The sequence below is a fragment of the Onychostoma macrolepis genome, chromosome 09, assembly GCF_012432095.1.
Source record: "Onychostoma macrolepis isolate SWU-2019 chromosome 09, ASM1243209v1, whole genome shotgun sequence".
Taxonomy (NCBI): Eukaryota; Metazoa; Chordata; class Actinopteri; order Cypriniformes; family Cyprinidae; genus Onychostoma; species Onychostoma macrolepis.
In genome coordinates this window covers 43,289-54,866 of record NC_081163.1, presented here as the reverse complement: position 1 = coordinate 54,866, position 11,578 = coordinate 43,289, and the positions used below count along the sequence as shown (strand labels likewise).

Genomic DNA, 11,578 nt, shown 5'->3' with positions numbered 1-11,578 from the left:
GTGCACCCTCGCACTCGTCCCTTAATTTGTTGTCGATGATGTGTTGCAGCAGCAGTACGATCGTGGCTTTTATGATTCTGAAACCTTTTCCGTTGAAGCAGCCGTCTGTGGTGTCGAACCCTGTGTGGGGGGAGGTGGTACAAATATCCTTTAGGTAACTCAGGTTGCGGTATCCGAGCTCCGTGCAGAATTTATCCAAGCATTCTTTGCGCAGGTCGGGTGAGCGGGTGTTGTCTGTCGAAAGATGATCGACAGCGTTATCATCAGAAGCTTTGAGGTTGAAAGGAGCATAATCGCATTGTAAAGAGTCTTCTTGAGACATGTTGGAAATGCCGTGTGGGAGTGTCGACTTACTGTTCTTTATAATGGCTGTAGTAGATGGGCGGGGATGGTAACACCCCCTCACGGGAGTTTCTCTCAGGGTGAAACAGCTGTGTTTTAATTTTGCTGTATCCATCATGTATGCTGCACCACTTGAACATTTTGTTTACGATCGAAAAAGAGCTCAGCAAATGCAAATCGCACCACTTGATCAAAAACTTAAGGCTGAACATTTCGTGATATTCTTTATGCTTGTCACCCTCCGAAGGCCACTAAGCTTTGTCTTGTCTTCGCAGGCGAATATGTACACGCAGTCCTCAGGGTTCTTTTGAGCATGGTCGCCGACCACTCGGTACCGGATATTCGGAGCTACCCCATCCCACTCCCCAACGTACAAAGGCTCTTCTCCACAATCCTTCAGATCTTTCCAGATACGATTGAAAAATAATTGCCAATCTTTTCAGGAAATACCAGGCAGGGGTCTTGATCCTGCACAAATTACCGGTTTTCAGGCGTGTAGAGCGTAACCGTTCGATCCGATTTGTGGAATATGTAGCCGAATATACGTCCGCTGATCAGGAAAAATTGTCTCTCGTACATTCAGAATTTTCGGAGAAACCTTGCCAAGCACAAGTTACCGCTGTACGGTTTTCTCGGTGCCAAAGTCAGATTTTCCATCATCTCTTCATCCCATTCCTTCTCAGGAGTTTTAAGTGAGTATGAGGCATTCATGTCTATGTGTTTTCACAACACTTTTCTGATTCCCCACAGAAATACCTCGGCCTATTTATCTAAGCGCCTCAGAATGCAACCGGATACCACTACCACGTGGTCCACAGATGGACAAACCCCCACCGGATGAGTATAATATCTTCAAAACAATACTTGACAGCTCATTTATGTTTTTTTCCACCACCGGATAACATAGCTCTTCCCGGATGACGCCGGAGTTTCACGCTTGACCGATTTCCGCATTCGAAACTTGTTATGAGATCAAAGGGGCACATATGGATATTATTATTATTATTAATAATAATATTATGAGGTCACGAAAGGTCAAAGCAATTAATCATTTTGTCATTTGCTGGCGGCTACTTACTACTACTATCTGCCACAAGTATAAATAATATCTCACAGTGTAGGTGATCTCAGGTTTGACTATCCTTGGGTGATGGAGAAACACACACACACACACACACACACGTCTGGTTTGCTTTCCTTGTGGGGACTCTCCATAGGCGTAATGTTTTTTATACTGTACGGACCGTATATTCTATTGCCCTACACCAACCCTACACCTAAACCTACCCCTTACAGGAAACTACAGGCATTTTTAGATTTTTTAAAAACTTCATTCTGTGTGATTTATTAGCTTGTTTACCCGTGGGGACCTCAATTTAGGTCCCCACCGTGACACGAGACCCCATGAGTCTGTGTGTATTCAAGTTTAAGTCCTCACCTGAATAGAAAAACAGGTACACACACACACACACACACACACACAATACATATTAATACAGATCAAAATAACAGTATAAAACTCAGCTGTGTAATGAATAGTGTGATCAAACAGATTTGCACAAATAAGACAGACAATTTGGTTAAAAATACTGACAGAGCAATAAATAAATATTATTTATTTTTCTTGAATGAGAATTTAAATTTATCTATGATCAGGGTTTTTTTTTTTTTTTTGCTCTTCTGACATTTTAGATCTCAATCCAATGATCCATCAAACATGTTTATTTTGATTTGTGTTCGTACTTTATTTATAATAATGGATTCACAGCTAAACTGATCTGATCTGAGAGTGAAGAGTGTGTCATTGTTCTTTACAGGTTGAGTTATTGTGGCGTCACAGATGAAGGTTGTGCTGCTCTGGCTTCAGCTCTGAGATCAAACCCCTCACACCTGAGAGAACTGGATCTGTCTGGGAATAAACTCGGAAAATCAGTGAATCTGCTCTCTGATGTACTACAGGATCCTCGCTGTAAACTGGAGATACTGTGGTAAGATTATATATAACATACTAAAAAATATTTGTGAAGTGAAAAACAAATCACCCAAAAAAGTCTGAAAACACAATGACAAGTCAGACAAAATGTAAAAATTAGGTATTGTTTGTGAATGGAATACTTACTACTGATTGGATGAGACAACTGTCAATCAAGATACAGAGATACAGAAAGTAAAACATTGTGTGACTTTGTTTCTTATAAATGACTTCTGTGTTCATGTTAAACATGTTTTTGCATTAGCACAACCTTTAAATGGATTGTTTGTTTACACTAAGTGCTAATAGCCGTCTTGTTAGCAAAGGCTTGACTGTTAGCAGACAAAATTACTAAAGAAACCAGTCAGATAAGTGTGAGAGTAAGAACAGTGCACTTTTGAGGAGACCAACCCGAGTACAAATCTGCATTTCTTCTCATTTATTCCATTGTATATTAGCTCAGAGAGGTGTTTATATTAAAGAAAACTATGGCTGTAGCTATCGATTATTTTAGTAATCGAGTATTCTGCAGATTATTCCATCGATTAATCGGATAAGAAGTAATTTTTCTTTATTAAAGAGCAATACTAGATATACAAGAGAAAATAAGATAGGTCTCTTAAAATAAACAATTAATTTGTTTCCTTTTTAGAAAAATAAATATTTGTACTGCTGAAATTGCATACATTAATTACCGTTAAAATTAAACCCATTTAATGGATTTAATTGCCAAATGACATTCAAAATGCAAATAAAAATATATTAATAAAACAAAGATATAAATAAAAAATAAAATAAATAAAAAAATAAATATAAATCAATTTCACATTACTTTAAAAAAGGTACAAACTAAAACTAAGGCATGAATCAAAATAATAGTAATACAAAAAATAATACCTAAATACTGCATTTATGTCATGCAACTTAACTTTCAAGATTGATCCTAACTAAAGCTCAGCATGACACAAGCCTTTACTGTCTTCTTGGAAGGCTTTGTGGCTTTTGTGAGAGGCATTAATCAGTGGACAGGACGGTAACTTGGAACAAGAACAAGAGTCCATACACAATTTCTAAACACATTTTTCTGCAACATGAAATTAGTTATTTGGAGAATAAACCTCTTAAATGTCCCTCTACATACTGGTGTGTGTGTGAGCATGTGAGCGTGTGAGTGTGTGTGTGTGTGTGTGTGTGTGTGGGTGTGTGTGTGTGTGTGTGCGCGTGCGTATGTGTGTCAGAGAGATAGATTAAGACAATCAATATGAATGGCACTTAGTCTTTCACAAAACAAAGCTAACTTAGGGGCATCATAACTAGCAACCATATTGATTTACAGTTTTAAATATCCCTGCGTGCCAATGTGCATACTATCCACCCTATCTGCCCTAAATAGTATTGGACATGACTAATATCAGTGCGTCAGTAATAACGGTCCGTGGAGAAACACAGTGTTCTGTGTGTAGTTACAGTAAATGGACTAAACGAAGCCTCGAGATTATTTTTTTGTAATCGAGTTACTCGAGGAGTCGTTTCAGCCCTAAAGAAAACATACATACATACATACATACATACACACACACACACACACACATATATATATATATATATATATATATATATATATATATATATATATATATATATATATATATAAAATTAAAGTTATATGTAGTGTCCTCAGGTTGATCAGATGTTCTGGTGAATCAAACACATGCAGCTCATATTGTTCTCAAACTCAAAAGCGTGAGTCTCTTCCTGCAGCTTCAAGAACAGCTTTACTGATCAGCAGCTTCAGTGTGATTAGGAGCAGGTGTAGCGGGGCTTTAGGAATACACACAAGTAACCACACTATACGACATCATCTGTTTATAATGAAGAGAATCATATAAAGAATATGTTATTACGTACTGTTTTGTAAAGCACTGCAATACATTGAGGTGTAAGTACTATCTGCCACAATTTACAAAAGTATAAATAATATCTCGCAGTGTTGGTGATCTCAGGTTTTGCTGTCCTTGGGTGATATATATACACACACACATGTTTGTTTTTGTGAAAAGTGGGGACACCCCATAAGCGTAATGGTTTTTATACTGTACAAACTGTATGTGCTATTGCCCTACACCAACTGCTATTTCAGATTTTCAATACACTCCATTCTGTGTGATTTATAAGCGTTTTGAAAAGTGGGGACATGAGGTAATGTCCTGAAAAGTCACCTTCTCCTTGTAATACCTGTCATACCCTTGTCATTATACAATTTTATGTCCTCATTTGTCACAAACAAACACACACACACCACTACTCCATACATATTAATACAGATCAAAATAACAGTATAAAACTGTGTAATGAATAGTGTGATTAAACAGATTTGTATGAATGTCTACATAAGACAGACAATTTGGTTAAAATACTGACAGTGCAATAAAGAAATATTATTCATTTTTCTTGAATGAGGCTTTAAATGATTTATGGTCATGTTTTTTTGTTCTTTGTCATTTTAAATCTCAGTCCAATTACACATGACACATTGATTTGTACTTTCTCTTTATTAATGAATTCACAGCTAAACTGATCTGATCTGAGAGTGAAGAGTGTGTCATTGTTCTCTACAGGTTGAGAGATTGCGGCGTCACAGATGAAGGTTGTGCTGCTCTGGCTTCAGCTCTGAGATCAAACCCCTCACACCTGAGAGAACTGAGACTGTCTGAGAATAAAATAGGAGATTTGGGTGTGAAGCATCTCTGTGCTGGACTGGAGGATCCTCGCTGTAAACTGGAGAAACTGTGGTAAGATCATCTCTCTGATAGTCTCATGTCTTTGTCTTAAGTAAGATGTGTCCTTTTAATGCAAATTCTGACTAGACACAATAAATCTCAGCACAAATGACTGAAGATGATGTTCATTTCATTCATCTTCATCACATCATGAGCTCTTGCTCTTGTTTTTGATCCACCAAACATTTACTGGAGCTTCAGTTGCTTCTGCTAGTTTGATTAATACTCCTTCACCTGCTCATCTCTGTGTAAGAGTTTATTTTCCTCTTATTTTCCACTTTTTCTGAAATCCCATGAGCTCATTGTGTTCTTACAGATGTCATACAGATTTAACCTGAATATTTGCATATTAATGTGTGATTTAGTGATTTCTGTTCAGTCTAGAAGCTGCCAAACATGACACAATGATGTGTTTGATCACAGGAGTTAATAAATGAGATGTAATGGGGAACACGTGGCTTCTGTGAAGTAAATGTTCTGCTGTAGGTGTTTATTAGAGGAGCAAGTGACTGTTTCTCCAGACAGATCCGTCCTTATATCACTATGAAACAATATCTCACATTCAGCTCTGTGTGTCTGTTCAGTCCTGAAGAACATGACAGTTTCAAACAGCAGCATTGAGCATCAACATGCATAAATCTGATTCTATCAGCAGCAGTATGTTGCAATGCTTGTCATTATATCTCCTCTCCTGCTCTGAGACCAGAGTCAATAACAAACTACACACACTTCAACTATAATTCACATTCTGTTATTGTTCTCTACAGGTTGGTTAATTGTGGCGTCACAGATGAAGGTTGTGCTGCTCTGGCTTCAGCTTTGAGATCAAACCCCTCACACCTGAGAGATCTGAGTCTGTTTGAGAATAAAATAGGAGATTTGGGTGTGAAGTTGCTCTCTAAACTGAAACATGATCCACATTATAAACTGGAGACAATATACTATTGTGAGTATATTATTATTTAAATCTTTTAAAAGTTTAGTAACAGGCCTCATATGTGTGTAATTGGAGAATATAAGATAATTCAGCCCCACTTTAGTCTCTGTACTTTAAACTGTTTAATTCTGTGATGATCTGCGAATATTAACATTTTCATCTCTTCCAGTGTCTCTGTGTGTAAATGATAAAGAGAAGGTTGTTAATCATGTACTGTTATTAATCTATGATCATTTGTTCATTCATATCTCTGGCTGTAATATGAATATACTGTGTTTTTTTCTGAAATGGATCTGCTGATGGGATGTGACAGCAGTAATGTCTCATACTCATATGTGACTGTCTGTGTGTTTTAGTGTAGGACTCTCAGTATTTAGACGTCAGTCCAGTTTCTTCAGGATCAGCTGATGGTGAATAAGGAGCCGCTACAGAGACGTCACAGTCTCACAATCAACAGAGACTGAAGACACAGGGACACACAGCATCACACTGCCATGTCTGTCGTCTTTCACTGTCTTGTTTTATAGGTAATGGCCATGAAATTAAGTACAGAATGTTTTTGGATTCACTAGATATTGTCTGCAATGTAGATCAGGGGTGTCAAACATATGGCCCATGAAGATGTCCAATCTAACCATGGGACGATTTGAACAATAATATAAAATACTGTAATAGATAACACATTATTTTGAAAATTAAATAAAAGTGTATTTGTGTAACGAACTGCTCCAAGACTTGGGCTGAAAATCCAAATGCAGTTTTAATAAGGGTAATCCACAATTGTAATCAAAATACCAGGCAAAGGGTCAAAATCACAGCGCAAACGATCCAAACAACAGAAACCAAAGCACAAGCAAACAGAGAAATCCAGAAAAGCAGGCACAAGATCAAAACCATAACACGAGTAATCAGAGAGAGCTCAGAAATATAGGGAGAGATAGCAAGGGAAATGGCAGGTGTGAACATTCACTACAATATTTTTTTTAATTTAAAGTGGAACAAATTGTTAATCGTTCTGCTCATTTGCATTGATGTTATGCCTTGAGACACTAACATGTGTAATGGATGTAATTGATAGCGGTGTTGTAACTGATGCTTGTGTGTCAGCTTGTGATTTTAAACATGTCCAAAAGAAGTTTGATCTGTAAGGGTGGATATTTGAGGAGAAATGGAAAGAAAGGTATATTGAGGTCGACTCAGACCAGTGTTTAATCATGACCCGTGGTTGTGGTAGAAGTTTGTAATATAAACGGCACTGATACAAAAAAATAAATGAGGCAGAAGTGTATGATGTTTATCATCTACTATAATATCGTAATTGTTTTAATGATGTGCGAGGTGACAGTATGTAACTCTACAAAAAACAAAAACACGTCTTGAGAGTCTTTCACTGCAGGACGTCTTATTGTAACGTCAAATTATTCAAACTGGATTTCCCTCAAAATGTCACCATACATTTCCAAACTTGTTAAAAAGAATCAAAAACGCAACAAAAATTTGTCAAAAATTTGTCAAATCTCCGAGATGTATGTGTGCTATCAGGGGAAGGTCTTAAAGGGACAGTAAACATTCTGCCGATTGTCATTAAAGGGATAGTTCACCCTAAAATTTAATTCAGTCAGGACCTCTTAAGTCAAAAGAAATACCATAGACGAGCCTTTAAGGCAACTTTTTATTGGCATATTTACTAAGTTACATTTGGCGGTATGGCTCTGTTCCAAGTTCCTTGTCCTTTTCATGAGCTCCATGAAAGCCAAGACAGGGAAACAGCAGCCGCTTCAGGGGCAACCCTCCTATTTTAAGAATGGGAGAGTAGCACAAAACCCCCCAGAACAGAGAAAGCAACAATGAAAACAGAATTGCATCGTTTTAAGTTACACAGAAGTTAAAGGAGGAGGTGGGTTGCAGGCAGCGTACGAAGGAAGCAGCAAAGCAAGCAGACAGAAGCAGTGTTTAAGTAAGGCGCCCTGTTTGAGATTTACCAATTGAGAGCTTGAGTCGGATCAGCTGATAGGGGCCGGGTTTGATTTCTCCCATCAGCTAATAGCAGAGCTTGACTACTAGGCCTGCCTGAACTAACGCAGAATGCTTGATTTTCTGTCATTATTTACTCACTCACATGTTGTCCCAAACCTGTATTAATTTCTTTCTTGTGCTGAACACAAAAGCAGATATTTTGAAGAATGTAACTAAACAGTTGCTGGTCCACATTGACTTTGATAGTAGCAAAAAATACTATGGAAGTCACTATGGAGACTAGCAGCTGTTTGCTTTCCCACATTCTTCAAAATAACTTATATGTTCAACAGAAGAAAGAAATGCATTCAGGTTTAAAACAACTTGAGAGTGAGTACAATGATGACACGATTTTCATTTTTGGGCGAACTATTCATTTAATATTAATAAAATAAAACACAAAGAGAAAAATAACTCACTGCTCTTGACTGAAGAACTTTAATACAGTTGCTATAGTTCAACAGTATTAAAATAACTTTTCACATCATACCTTTTTGCACCAAATAGTATCGATTAGTACCGGTATCGATGAACAGTATCGGTATCAATATCTATAAAATGTAAACGATACCCATCCCTACTGTTTACACTAAGTGCTAATAGCTCGTCTTGTTAGCAAAGGCTTGACTGTTAGTAGACAAAATTACTAAAGAAACCAGTCAGATAAGTGTGAGAGTAAGGACAGTGTGCTTTTGAGGCGACCAACCCGAGTACAAATCTGCATTTCTTCTCATTTATTCCATTGTATATTAGCTCAGAGAGGTGTTTATATTAAAGAAAATGTCTAATATGTATATAATTAAAGCTATATGTGGTGTCCTCACGTTGATCAGATGTTCTGGTGAATCAACCACATGCAGCTCATATTCAAGGGCGGACTTACCCATTAGGCAAAGGTAGGCGCCTGCCTTGGGCCCCCAAAAGCCAAGGGCCCCCTAAAATGCTTTCCATATACGAGATGCGCATTAAGTGCGGACACGTGAACGGTTGCTGTTTACGGTGTTTATTACCACGACAACATCTCTGCTTGTCCCGAGTTGAACGTGCTTCTTGTGTATCCTGCTTGAAAATACTATGCATCTGAATCTGACTGCCGCACGAGCGTGAGGTCTCTTTTTCCCAGCGCGCACACACCTCTCTCTCTCTCTCTCTCTCTCTCTCTCTCTCTTCGTCTGCTCTGTTCAGCGAGCGGAGGAGAGGAGCAGCGCTTTCAATTAAAACAGATATGTTGCTTCTCTAATTTTACATGCAAGTATAGCCGAAATCACAACACAGCTATTGTCTTTATCTTATGTGTAGCCTATTTGATTTTTTCAGACGACAGCACGATTATAAATCAGGATTTTTGTGCAGATTAACATCTTGGAAGGGAGAGCTGGTTATGTAGTCTTAATGAGTCGAGTTTCAGTCACTATTTCATATTCATCATCCCGTCGTCTGACAACAGTGTAGGGAGTGAAATTATTTCCTCATGAAATGAATTCCTCATGAAGCCAAAATTTAGGAACTTACACACTACAGATGCCATGCAATTAAACAATACATCTTATCTGGAGAAGAGATCTTCAGAGAGAGCAAACAACACCACTCCCCTTGTTCATTTACGACCCCCTTCCTCCCCCTCCCCTGCTCTCTCTGCCTCTGACCCTTACAGTATTTTACAATTTTACAGTAGTCACCTATATTATGAGAAATATTGAAAATTTAAGTGAATTCTGTACTTCTGTTGTGGGAGCGGTCTCCTTTCAAAATCTGATAAACATTGCTCCACACCAGGTGTGACCATTTGGGGCGCGAGAACAGCTCCTACAGAGGCTTCACATCCCCCATACACAGATGTAATCTGTGGGGGGCCGAGAATAAATGTTTATGGCCCTTTTGTTCTGGTAGTATTTAAGGGAAAGCTGCAAACAGTCATTCCGATTCTGTAGCCAGATCAGCCCGTATTGTAAAGTATATTTCATATGCTCCATACTATGTATCTTCCTGAAGTCAGGTGAACATTTTACTCTTAGATTCATCTTTGAACAACTGATGTTATGTATTTTCTTATTTTTGAATTGACTTCTTATTGTTTAATTATGTAATTGGCATAATACATATTTACCTGACTGATAATAAAATGTTATATTTGATTTATTCTGAACTGTCTTGAAATCATTTTGACTAGTAAACTGTGAGGAGGCTTTTGTTACCGCAAATCTATGGCCAGGATAGGTCAAACAGAAGGCTCATGAATGACAGGAGCAGTAGGCACGTCATCGGAGACCTCAGATTTCTGTCTATCACTGATGTTAGCAAGTTGTACGGGAAAGGACTAAGTGAAATGCACTTTTTGTCATAAGCAAGCAGTAGGCGGCAGGCAAAATAGGTATTAGTCTACCTACACCCTCTGACTAACATCGGACTGGCGAGTTTGTGATCGTAAGATCCACGTAAGGCCAACGTGAGACTTATAAGAGACATTATGTCCCCAGTGAATGGATAATTGAAAGTATAGTGAGTCCGGAATAACCAAATATCTAAATTAATAAACAATCACTATTTGTGATGAGTTTTAATTAGAAGTATTGCCTAAATTTAATGATCACTTGAAATTGGAGTCAGATTGAACACGGAGCTAGATGAAAATTGAAAACTAAATTCTGATAAATTCAGAAGCTCAAGTAAAAGACCGAACACGCATTATGCCTTCGACCAGAATGCTGGATTCCGTTTTTTGGGCTAGCGGGTGGATCCTTACAACAGAAACAGAAAAATATACCAATGAAAACTGTTTTATTGAGAATGTAGCTGCATCAAAATAGAGTATGTGGCACAGAGAGGCAAACAAATGTAATAATAAATAATAAATGTACATTTTGCATGTTCAGAAGAAGTGAGCTGCCCTGTCCTAGTTTGTGTAAGTAAATTGCTCAGTGCTCATGCTTTGTTGACTATGGTTTCACTAACAATAAACATATATTGCACAAAGCATCCATATTTGTACATGCCTATGTTGATTAGAGTAAAACTTGAAAAGTGTAACAGACTTTAATAAGAGCTATCTTTAATTTCTCTATTTGTTTTGTATTACCTTTGAAATATTTTGTATGTTAAAGGTGCCATAGGTGACTGCTTTCAGAAACATTTTTTGTTATTCTGGTTGAAAGTCTTTTCACATCCCGATAGCAATCATTAAGTTAAGTGATCTAAATGTATTTATCTGTATTTATATATTCTGTGGAAGGCGTAGGACCAAGAAATGTTATTTAATTTAAAGTACATTTAGAACAGATAAAAATGTGATTAAGTTGTGATTATTCGTGAGTTAACTCATGATAATCATGTGATTAATCGTGATTAAATATTTTAATCAATTGAAAGTCCTAAGTTAAAATTACAAAAATTAAATTTATAGGCTTACGCTGGTAACTCATCAGTGGACTTTCCTCGTCAATATAGGCTATATTTTTTCACACTTTTCTGATTCTCAGTAATTCAAGTTTTTATAAGAATGAACCTCTGAAGGGAACCGATTGTCTTCAGAAA

General features: G+C 37.5%; 1 pseudogene; it reads left to right on the top strand.

Moving 5' to 3' along the window:
- LOC131547485 (NACHT, LRR and PYD domains-containing protein 3-like) overlaps positions 1 to 6,449 on the top strand; it is an 18,382-nt pseudogene extending 11,933 nt beyond the window's left edge.
- The last annotated feature ends 5,129 nt before the right edge of the window (positions 6,450 to 11,578 follow it).